The 12,238-nt window shown below is 37.3% G+C and overlaps 1 protein-coding gene across 2 annotated transcripts in view; it reads right to left on the reverse strand.

Annotated features, from left to right (window-relative positions):
• The window catches only part of FAM120C (family with sequence similarity 120C), a 120,027-nt gene that overhangs the window by 98,698 nt on the left and 9,091 nt on the right, over positions 1–12,238 (reverse strand). The gene's annotated exons all lie outside the window — the stretch shown is intronic.

Here is a 12,238-nt window from a genome sequence, read left to right on the forward strand (position 1 = left end):
CTTCCTAGAGAACATTATTTTTCATGTAACAGAGGCAGACCCTTAAATAGAGGTGTATGCCTCTATCCCTGCACTTAGAACATACTGAGATAATCTGCATACTGGTTATACCTCGCTAACTTCCTTGACTGCAGAGACTTAATTTATCTCTTTATTTCTGATTCCAACATAAAACCTGGAGCATAACAATATGAATAATAATGGTTAACAGATACTGAATACATACTATGTGCTAAGCAGCATTCCAAGTACTCTGCATTCATTAACTCATTTAATATTCAATCTTAAAAGGCCGTATCTATTATTATCATCCCCATTTTCACATTGCTATTCCTAAGGTTGCATGGCCAGAAGGAACAAAGCCTGGATTTTGGCTTTCACACCTATAGACCTAAATATTTTTGCTGAACTCAACTAACCTATTTTATTTTCACTTAAATTACAAAATAATGGTAGTTTTCTGCAACCTGACTGGAGTTTCAATGCATTAAGCTTCTGCTAGGCTATGGGAAGAGACTAGTCACAGCAGATAGTCATGTCACACATTAAGTCCACAAGGGGAGGGTCACTGATAAGCAGATAGCAAACAACATGTGTACATGTTTGTTTTCCAAGCAAAGGAACCAAAAATCCTTACTTTGTGCTGCAACATATTTACACCTAGAGTTATGATGAATTCCAATTGAGTCAGAGTAGGAGTACAGTTTTATGCTGTCCACTGGTGCTAGTTTGTTCCAGCATACCTCTCATACAAGTCACTCACTGAGCATTCATCTGTACCAGGAACAGTGCTAAGTATGGTACCTTCCATCTCTTCATCACAATCAGACCAAGTTGGTGTTACAAGTCCCATCTTACAGATGAGAAAACTGAGGCTTAGAGAAGCAACGTGCCTTGCTCAGGGCCACAGAGCATTCCAAATGTCCATCAACAGAAAAAATGGTTAAACAAAATATTATATAACCATACAAGGGAATATTATTCAGCTATAAAAAGGAATGAAGTACTGATTCATGCTACAACATCAATGAACTTAAAAACAATATCGAGTGCAAGAAGCCAGACAAAAAGGCCACATATTATATGATTCCTTTTATATGAATTTTCCAGAATAGAAAAATCCACTGAGAGGGAAAAATAGATTAGTGGTTGCTAGGGACTGGGGGAAAGGGGAAATGAAGAATAACTGCTAGAAGGTACTGAGTATCCTTTTGGGGTGTTAAAAATGTTCTGGAATTAGACAGTGATCATAGCTGCACAACTCTGTGACTACAACTTATACACCTTAAAAATGGTAAATCTGGGGGTGCCTGAGTGTCTCAGTCGGTTGAGTGGCAGACTCTCGATTTCAGCTCAGGTCATGACCTCAGGATCCTGGGATCAAGCCCTGAGTCAGGCTCTGCACTCAGCAGAAGTCTGCTTAAGGATTCTTTCTCTCCCTCTACCCTTCCTCCCACTCAACTGTGCATTCCTTTAAGTAAATCTTTTTTTTTCTAAGTAAATCTTTTTAAAAAATGGTAAATTTTATGATATTGTGTGAATTATATTCCAATTATTAAAAAGTAGAACTAGAATTCAAATTCAGCTCTGTCTACAAAGCCCATGCTCCCCAAATCTCACTTTTAAAATGTACAGAAAAATTTAAACACACAAAGCTAAAGGAAATACCATAACGAACCCTTATGGTACCATTATCCTGTTTCAACCACTATCAATGTTAAGTCATTGTTTCATCTACTATGCTGCCCTTTTGTTCTGGGATTTTTATTTTTTTTTAAAGATTTTATTTATTTATTTGTCAGAGAGAGAGAAGGAGAGCGAGCGAGCACAGGCAGACAGAGTGGCAGGCAGAGGCAGAGGGAGAAGCAGGCTCCCCGCCGAGCAAGGAGCCCAATGTGGGACTCGATCCCAGTCCGCTGGGATCATGACCTGAGCCGAAGGCAGCCGCCCAACCAACTGAGCCACCCAGGCGTCCCTGTTCTGGCAGTTTTAAATGCACTTTTAAAGTCATGACTAAAAAAAACCACATAAAATTTACCATCTTAACCATTTTTAAGTGTACAGTTCAATAGTGTTAGATTTAATAACGCTGTTGTGAAACACATCTCCAAAACATTTTAATCTTGCAAATCTGAAACTCTATACCCATTCAACAACTCCCCATTTTCACCTCTCCCCCAGCTCCTGGCAACCACCCTTCCACTTTCCATGATTTGACTACTTTAGATACCTCATATAAGTGGAATCAAACAGTATTTGTCTTTTTAACTGACTTTTTTCACTCAACATAATGTCCTTCAAATTCATTCACACCGTAGTATGTGAAAGGCTTTCTTTTTAAGGCTGAATAATATTCCACTCTATGTACACACCACAATTTCTTCCTCTGTTATCAATGGACTTATGGGTTGCTTCCACTTCTTGGCTATTATGACTAGCACTGCTGTAAACATAGATGTGAAAAATCTCTCTTCAAAATCCTGTTTTCAGGGGTGCCTGGGTGGCTCAGTGATTAAGCACCTGCCTTCGGCTCAGGTCATGATTCTGGAGTCCTGGGATCGAGCCCCACATGGGGCTCCCTGCTCAGCGGGAAGCCTGCTTCTCCCTCTCCCACTCCTCCTGCTTGTGTTCCCTCTCTCACTGTCTCTCTCTCTCTCTATCAAATAAATAAATAAATAAATCTTTAAAAAACAAAACAAAATCCTGTTTTCAGTTCTTTTGGGTATATACTCAGAAGTGGAATTGCTAAATCACATAGTAGTTTCATTTTTAATTTTTAAAAAGAACTTCCATATTGTTTTCCATAGACGTTGCTTGATTTTATATTCCCACCAACAATGCACAAGGTTCTAACCTCTCCACAACCTCACCAAAATTTCTTTTCCTTTCTTTTTTTTTAATATTTTATTTATTTGACAGAGAGAAATCACAACTAGGCAGAGAGGCAGGCAGAGAGAGAGGAGGAAGCAGCCTCCCCGCGGAGCAGAGAGCCCGATGCGGGGCTCGATTCCAGGACCCTGAGATCATGACCTGAGCTGAAGGCAGAGGCTTTAACCCACTGAGCCACCCAGGCGCCCCCCTTTCTTTTTTATACTAGCAATCCTAATGAGTATGAGGTGCTATCTCATTTTCATTTGCATTTCTCTGATAGTTAATGATGCTGAACATCTTTTCGTATGATTGTTGGTCATTTCTGGCATACTTTCAAGCAAATTCCAGATATCAAATCACCTATAAATACTTCTTTATCTTTAACAGTTAAAAAAGAACAAACAAAACTATCATTCACCAAAATTACAAGTTTTTTAATATCTTAATATCCAGTTCCTACTCTATTTTCCAAGATTACCTTAAAAATGTCTTTTGACACCTGGGTTGTTCAAATCAGGATCCCAATAAGGTCCACATGCTGCATTTGGTTGATATGGCTTCTAAGTATCTTAATTTATAACAGTTGCCCCTACCTTTAATAAATGCCATTTACCTGTTGCAAAAACCGTAACTCACTTTTTAAATTACAAAGATAATATGGATTATTCTACAGATGGCGTTGAGATAACTGGACATTTGTTTGAGAACAATAAGATAGATCCATTCCTCACATTTTAACTAGGATAACCATAAAAATAATAGAAGATTTCATGGGGATTTTTAAAAAATATAATTTCACAGTGAGGAAAATTTATGTATAAGAGAAAACCCAGTAAGAGTAAAGAGGAAGACCAATCCTCTTGACTAAATAAAAATAAAACATTTCTGTTTGGGAAAAGCCAATGTAAGTAAACTCAAAAGACAACTGACAAACTGCAAAAAAACCTGCAACTCATAGTATAGAAGGTTAATTTCTCTAACCGAAAAGAAAAAACCTAACAGCACAAGAGAACAGTTAACACACAAAAAATGAAAAAACAAATTGATTGTAAGCATATAAGAAGATGATCAAATTCACTTGTGATAAGAAGGGAAAATTAAAACAATACTGAAAGATGATATTTCAACTATAACATTACCAAATATTATACTGGTAAGGGAAACAGGCACACACAAATATTGAAGGTAGGCATGTAAGTGGTATAATCTCTATGGAGAAAAATTTGACAAGACCTGTCAAAATTACAAATGCACATATCCTTTGACCCAGTAATTTTGCTTCTATGGATTGATCTTTTAGATATGTAAAGTACTTGGAACAACACAAGTGCTTAGGTATAGGCAAGAGCACTGCAACTGTACAAGTATTCATTATAGTATTATTATAATAGCTGAAAACTGGAAAAAATCTAACTTCCCATCAATGAGACTAGTTATATAAGTTATTACATATACATACAATGGAATAGGGTGGAACCATAAAATATAAGCACAAAACTTTTATGTACTCATATGGAAAAATCATGATGGTATAGTAAATAGAAAAGCAAAATACAAATTATGTATAGTATGCTACTATTTTTTGAAATGTATATTTATGGTGTGTGTAGGAAGTAGTTTTAAGTATTTGCTCTCATAGGCATAATAACTTTGGAATAATACACAACTAACTGATTATATTGGTCAACTCTGGAGAAAAGAATCTAGTGACTATGGACAGGGGTGAAAGGGAGATTTTATCATATATCCTTTTGTACCATTTGAATTTTTATAATGTGAATTGCAATACTTAATACAAAAGATAAGTTACAACTGAATAAAAGAACATACTCCAGATTAAAAAAAATTAAAAAATACAGAAAGGTATATGGTGAAAAGTAATACAGGGAGGCATCAGAGATATTGTGGGTTCAGTTCCAGAACACTGCAATAAAGCAAGTATCTCAATAAAGCAAGCCAAATGAATTTTTTGGTTTCCCAGTGCATATAAGTTATGTTTATACTATACTGTAGTCTATTAAGTGCACAATAGCATTATGTCTCCAAGCATATTCCTTAGTTTAAAAATACTTTATTGTTAAAAAATACTAACAATCATCTGAGCTACAAGTCATAATCATTTTGGTGGGGCAGGGTTTTGCCTCGATGTTCATGGCTGCTGGCTGATCAGGGTGGTGGATGATGAAGGCTGGATGATGATGGTGGCTGTGGCAATTTCTAAAGACAGTAATGAAGTTTGTCACACAGATTGACTCTTCCTTTCAGGAATATTTCTCTGTAGCACCTGGTGCCATTTGATAGCATTTTACCCACAGTACAATTTCTTTCAAAAGTGGAGTCAAGCCCTCAAATCCTGCCACTGCTTATCAACTAAGTTTATGTAATATTCTAAACCACTTGTTGTCATTGCAACAATCTTCCCAGCATCTTCACCAGGAGCACATTCCATCTCAAGAAACTACTTTCTGTACTCATCTATAAGAGAGAACTCCTCACCCATTCATTTTTTTTTTAAGATTTTATTTACTTATTTGACAGAGACCACAAGTAGGCAGAGAGGCAGAGAGAGAGGGGGAAGCAGGCTCCCCACCAAGCAGAGAGCCTGATGCGGGGCTTGATCCCAGGACCCTGAGATCATGACCTGAGCCAAAGGCAGAGGCTTAACCCACTGAGGCACCCAGGTGCCCCATCACCCGTTCATTTTATTATGAGATTGCAACAATTTAGTCACACTTTCAGGTTCCACCTCTAATTCCAGTTCTCTTGCTTTTTCTACCATATCTGCAAAGTACTTCCTCTGTTGGTCTTGAACACCTCAAAGTCATCCATGAGGGTTGGAATCAACTTATTCTGAACTCTCAATCTCTCGATAATGTTGATATGTTGACTTCTTCCCATGAATCATGAATATTCTTAAAGGCATCTAGTATTCCAGATGGCATCTAATATCCTAGATGTCAATTCTTCCCAGAAGATTTTTAATTTACTCTGCCCAGATCCATCAGAGGAATCACTACCTATGGCAGCTACAGCCTTACAAAATTTCTTAAATAACAAAACTTGAAAATTGAAATTATTCCTTAATTCATGGGCTGCAGAATGGGTGCTGTGTTAGAAAGCATGAAAACAACATTAATTTTGTGTATATCTCCATCAGAGCTCTTGGGTAACCAGGTACACCATCAATGGGCAGTCATATTTTGAAAGGATTCTTTTTCTGAGCAGTAGGTCTCACCTATGGGCTTAAAATAGTCAGTGAACCATGTTGTAAACAGATGTGGTGTCATCCAGGTTTTGTTCTTCCATTTATAGAGCACAGGAAAAGTATATTTACCATAATCCTTAAGGTAAATTAATTTACTTCTAAGGAGAAGTCAATGCCTGACTTCAAATCTACAAAGGACAGGCTAACTTGTTAGGGGCAAATGCGGCTGGTAAATGAGCAATGGCTTCACCTTAAAGTTACCAGCCACATTTGCCCCTAACAAGTTGGCCTGTCCTTTGTAGATTTGAAGCCAGGCATTGACTTCTCTTTTTCTTTTTTTTTTTTTTTTTTTAAAGATTTTATTTATTTATTTGACACAGAGAGAGATCACAAGTAGGCAGAGAGGCAGGCAGAGAGAGAAGGAAGCAGGCTCCCTGCGGAGCAGAGAGCCCGATGTGGGGCTCGATCCCAGGACCCTGAGATCATGACCTGAGCCGAAGGCAGCGGCTTAATCCACTGAGCCACCCAGGCGCCCCCAGGCATTGACTTCTCGATGGCATGTTTTTCCAATAGAAGGCTATTTCACCTACATGGAAAACCTGTTTAATGTAGCCTCCTTCATGAAATACCTAGCTAGACGGGGCGCCTGGGTGGCTCAGTGGGTTAAAGCCTCTGCCTTCGGCTCAGGTCATGATCCCAGGGTCCTGGGATCTGAGCCCCGCATCGGGGCTCTCCGCTCAGCAGGGAGCCTGCTTCCTCCTCTCTCTCTGCCTGCCTCTCTGCCTACTTGAGATCTCTGTCTGTCAAATAAATAAATAAAATCTTTAAAAGAAATACCTTAGCTAGATCTTCTGGATGACTTGCTGCAGCTTCTACATCAGCACTTGCTTCTTTACCATACAGTTTTATGTTCTGGAGATGGATTCTTGCCTTAAACATTATGAACCAACCTCTGCTAGCTTCAAACTTTTCTTCTGTAGCTTCTTAGAATTAAGGAGAGTTAGGGCCTTCCTCTGGATTAGGCTTTGACTTAAGGGGATGTTGGAGCTGGCTTGATTCAGCAAATGCTGTTGGAAAAATGGTACCAACAGACTTGATGCAGGGTTGTCAGAAATCTCCAATTTGTAACAAAATAAAACAAAAAACGCAGTGTCTGTGAAATGCAATAAAGCAAAGGGCAATAAAATGAGGTATGCCTGTAGTCGTTTTACCCCCATTTGCTAAAGGTAATACTTATTTCAGGTCTCTCCTCTGAGAAGTATGATTAAGTAGATCTAGGGCTAGGCTGGGAATGTATTTCTTAGACCATATTATTGAGGTATGATTGACATACAAATAGCTGTACATAATTAATGTATATAATTCAAGTTTAGAGATAAGAATCATCACCATGGTCTATGCCATAAACATACACATAACCTCCAGAAGTTTATTCCTGCCCTCTTATTCTTTGTGATAAAAGCACTTAAATAAGATTTACTGTCTTAGCAAAGTTCTAAGTAACTTATTAATCATGAACACTATGCTATACAGATCTCTAGGCTCATTTGTCTTCCATAACCAAAACTTTGCACCCTTTGACTAATACTTCTCCAATACTCCTTCCTGATGGCTCCTGGCCACCACCATTTTACTCTCTGCTTCTGTGAGTGACAATTTTAGATTCCTCATATAAGTGGTATCATGAAGGACTTGTCCTTCTGTGTCTGGCTTATTTCACTTAGCATGACGTCCTCCAGGTTATCCATGTTGTCCCAAATGGCAGAATTTCCTTTTGTAAGGCTGAATAGTATTTTACTGTATGTATAAACCGTATTTTCTCTATTCATTCAACAATGAACACTTAGGTTACTTTCAAGAACCCCAGGTGATTGTCATGATGAGGCAAGTTGAAGAAACAGTGCTCTCTAGTCAGATCACACCGCATGGCAATTTATTTTTTCACAAAACATCTAGAGTTATCTGATGGCAATTAAATCCTGACCAGGGAAAGGAAGAAGCCTTCTAGCCACAATGCCCCTCAGAATAGCTGAGTATCCTGGCTCCATTTCCATGTGTAATGACTGCTACCACCTGTAAGCAGACTGGCTACTGACTTGGCTCAAACTGATTCAGTTATTTGTTAACCCTGCAATTTTTCAAGAGACTAAAATGATTTAGGTGAGTTTAAACAACATACCCAAAATACTTAGAAAAGAAGCACATTTGAACTTTAAAGTAAGAGTTGAAATTCTGAACAACTGCCTATAGCTTTTAATTGCTAGCTCACTAGCAATGTATACAATGTAATACAACAAATGTGAATTGAAGGCCTTCTAAGTGCCAGGATGCAGACGGCACAGAGTAAGACACTTAATATACATGTTAAGAAGTTATCACCACAGGATGCCATGGAAACATAGAGGAAAGGGACTTAACTAGTCAATGAGGCAATGTTATCCAGAGGATGCAACACTTTTATTTGTAAAACTCAAGGGAAAACAACTCTCTGAGAAAAGTTTAATGTCTCATTTCACTTTGTAAGTCAAGGGGAGGGGTGGATTATGTTTAAGTCCACTTTAGCAATAGAAATATGGACAGTTTACATTTCAGCTGCAAGGCCTTTGTGCCTTGGAGTCTAACTACTGAAAAAATGGAAACCAAAACTACTACTGAAACAAATTTTCATCACTACATACTGTGTAGCCCAGCAACTGGTAAGAGACCAAACTGAGAGTCATGAAGCTAAAGAATATAGAACTTAAAAGTAAGAACAATTAAAAAAAAGAAAAACCAATTTAAGGCAACATCAACAAACTAGCCTTCTCTCCTAACTGCAGGAATCTCAACTATCTACATACACATGCATTGTATAATCTTTGCCATTAAATATCTCCATCGAACTGGAGATAGAACACTGATCCAATGTTGGTAAAGGCTATTAAGGTACTAGTTTTAATTTGCAAATACCCAATTTTAGTAACCTCAATTACTATGAAGCTATGTGGTTCATCTGGGGGCTAGAGACTCTACTTTGAGAGTAACTTCTACCACCGGAAGGTATAGCAGAAATTTCAGTATCTAGTGGGCCTTTGCTTAAATTCCAGTGATGGGTAAGTCATGGGAAAGTCACTTAGCTTCATCATCTATAAGTTGAGATTTTGCAAATTCCTGATTTTAAGACTTAGAAATTACTACTCAAATTACTGAACACTACATCTGAAACTAATGATGTACTGTAAGTTGGCTAATTGAATTTAAATAAAAAAGACTTAGAAATTATATAAAATACCTTGCATGTAGGAGCTGAAAAAGTGGCCTATAGTGTGTACTACTCTCTGTAGGTCCTGAGAAATCATTTGAGACAAGTACATACCAATATAGGCACCTGTTCTGCCCAAAGCAAATTTTAACGACTGAAAAATCAGAAAGCCTGTTACAAAAATATAAAAAGTTCATCATTACATTTGTGTGTGTGTGATTTATTCTCCTTTAACTTGGAACAGGAGGTCTGATGCCTTTCTTACATACCAAGAGGTCAATGTTAGGTCTTATATTTTTGTGTTAAGATGTGCAGTAAAGAATTTAGCCTTTGGTCCCTTCATTGGGAATGATTAATCTTATCCTATTTCATAATGGAAAACAGCTGTTTAGAAATGCAGGCATTTCTTAACAGACATTTTACACGGTGCTTTTTTTTATATTTAGGATAACAACTCCCAAGATATTTGTAGAATTCTGGTATTCCAATGATATCGTGCTTCATTTTCAGTACCATCGTACAGTAATTCAGTATCTCCATTGCAGCTCTTCTTTCACACCATGAACATTAATTGAGAAAGGCTAACTGAACAATATTAGTTCCTTTTCATAAAAGATAATACCAGAGAGCCTTTCCTGGAATGCAAAAGACAATTCCGCAATTTTGGGGATATAGTTCAGGCCATCACTTTCATTTCCTGGAAACCAATTTCAGCACAGAAAAGAAGCCAGTTTATCACCCGCCAAATGAGTTTCCCAAAGGCATAATTTTGCTAGGAATGAGCAAATACAACCATGCATCTGTGAAACTTTTGAATAAATCTGCTTTTATTCAGAGTGTCTAGATGAGTTGCAATGTCAACCAAACAGATCAAATATTTTATTTCAATCTTTGCTAATGCACTGAATGGCCTTTGCATGCCAAACAAGTACCCCCCCCCCCACCTTTTTTTTCCAGTATCTTCGCTACCATGCCTCAACTAAGCCAATCAATCTACAGGTCAGATTTCCATAACGTGCATATAATAAATCAAAGTATTCAACTGTGTTTGGTGTAAACCACAATGTTAACCACTAGATCCTGACATGATTCATTTTGAACATTTCCACACAAAAACTGAATCCCTAAGAAGTGACACAATGAAAAGCTTTAAGTCCTTATAGAGTATTTCTGCTTCAGATTGAAGTATTCTGAGCCCAAGATTAACACTACTATTTGCAGAAGCACTATCTGTAGTTATAATTTTGACCAACCTATACTAAAAATTTCAAGACTTTCCTCACTACACAAAATCCAGGTTTTCTGAATGTACCTGTCACAGACTCCAAGTCCAAAAGAGTCAGATTCCACCAAAATTCTTAACACATAAATTTTATCTAGGTGCAGTTGTTCTCAAACTTTAGGGTGCATCAAAATCAGCTAGAGGGCTTATTAAAACAGACTGACAAGCCCCATATCCAGTTTCTGACTCAGTAGGTCTAAACCAGGGCCCGAGAATCTGCATTTCCAGTTTCCAGGTAATACAGTACTGTTGGTCAGGGAACATACTTTGAGAACTACTGGCTAGGCACATAGTTAAGTGTATAGGTATTTGGGTAGTGTTTAGATTTCTTATAACCAGTTGCAATTTAAAACTTCACAAATAACTTCTTGACCCAATTTGTCCTAAAAGTGTTCAGCCACCAATCTTTAACATCCTGAGCAACAGTATTTCCTATCTTTACAAATGCTTGTTTATGATATAATTTCTGCTGTACTCAACAGACAGCTTTTTTCTTAAACCACCACCTATGAAAGACTTTCAAGCCCTGGCAAATTCTTCATTCACTATATAAATGCAATTCATAGCAGTATCACTTATTCTGTTTGTATTCCAAAACACAGCCTATTGAAATTCCTCTTAAAACCTCTTTTTGTTTCAGGACTCCTCATTTTTATACATCATGCTTCTTACAATGGTTTATTTTAAAACAGTCTCTTAAACTGCAGTATCTCAACACATATATTTTATTTAGATATAATATAAAGGAATATGTGACCTTCTTCAGTTGATACTGCCAGCTTTTTGATTTGAGAGAGACAGAGGCAGAGAGAGAAAGAGAGAAGACTGAAGCCTCAAGCCCAATGACTGCTTCTTGCCTTAGGGCATAAAATATATGTAGACTTAAGTGTATTCTTTGTGATGTAAGAGTGCCCAGAAGACGGAATGGTCTATTCTTATAGCTCTGGTTCAGATGTTTTGGGTGTGCTAAGAAGTATTCAATAGACCAAATTTAAGCCTTACATAGTGACCTTATATGAAGATTTATCTGTAAAAATTGTCCTTATAGACATGCCTGCCTATGTGCAAACTGGCAAAAGGAAGTTTCCCAAAGTTGAAAGATACCTTGGTTAAGAATTTGAAGCCTATTTTTAAAATTTCATTAGTAACAAAACAACCCTTCATTCTTTCAACCAATGCTTTTTGGAACTTGGTATGTGTCCAAATACTGTGTAAGGAGATGCAAAGATGAATGAAATACGGTCCCTTCCATCAAGTCACCTGCATATAACAGGTAATCACAATGTATTACAGTATAAGCCAATGGAAATATGTAAAGAGTACTATGGAAACACAGGAGGGACTGAAATTAATACAAACTAACACATATGTAAAGTATGTTCCCATACATTATACCCAGTAGTTTTCTTGACTGTCCTGGGAAACATGGTATTACTTCCTTATCCATTTTATACATGAAGATCTTCAAAATGAAATAATAAATTACCCAAGATCCAACTAGTGACCTGAATCCAAGTCTCTGGACTTCAACTCATTTGCTCTTTTCACTACAGCACAAATCCCTTATCACTGAATTAAAAGAAAAAATTATGATTTTTAAATGTGACCTTCTTGTATAATTTTTTGTCAATTTTCATAG

The sequence above is a fragment of the Meles meles genome, chromosome X (genome assembly GCF_922984935.1).
Source record: "Meles meles chromosome X, mMelMel3.1 paternal haplotype, whole genome shotgun sequence".
NCBI classification, from domain to species: domain Eukaryota; kingdom Metazoa; phylum Chordata; class Mammalia; order Carnivora; family Mustelidae; genus Meles; species Meles meles.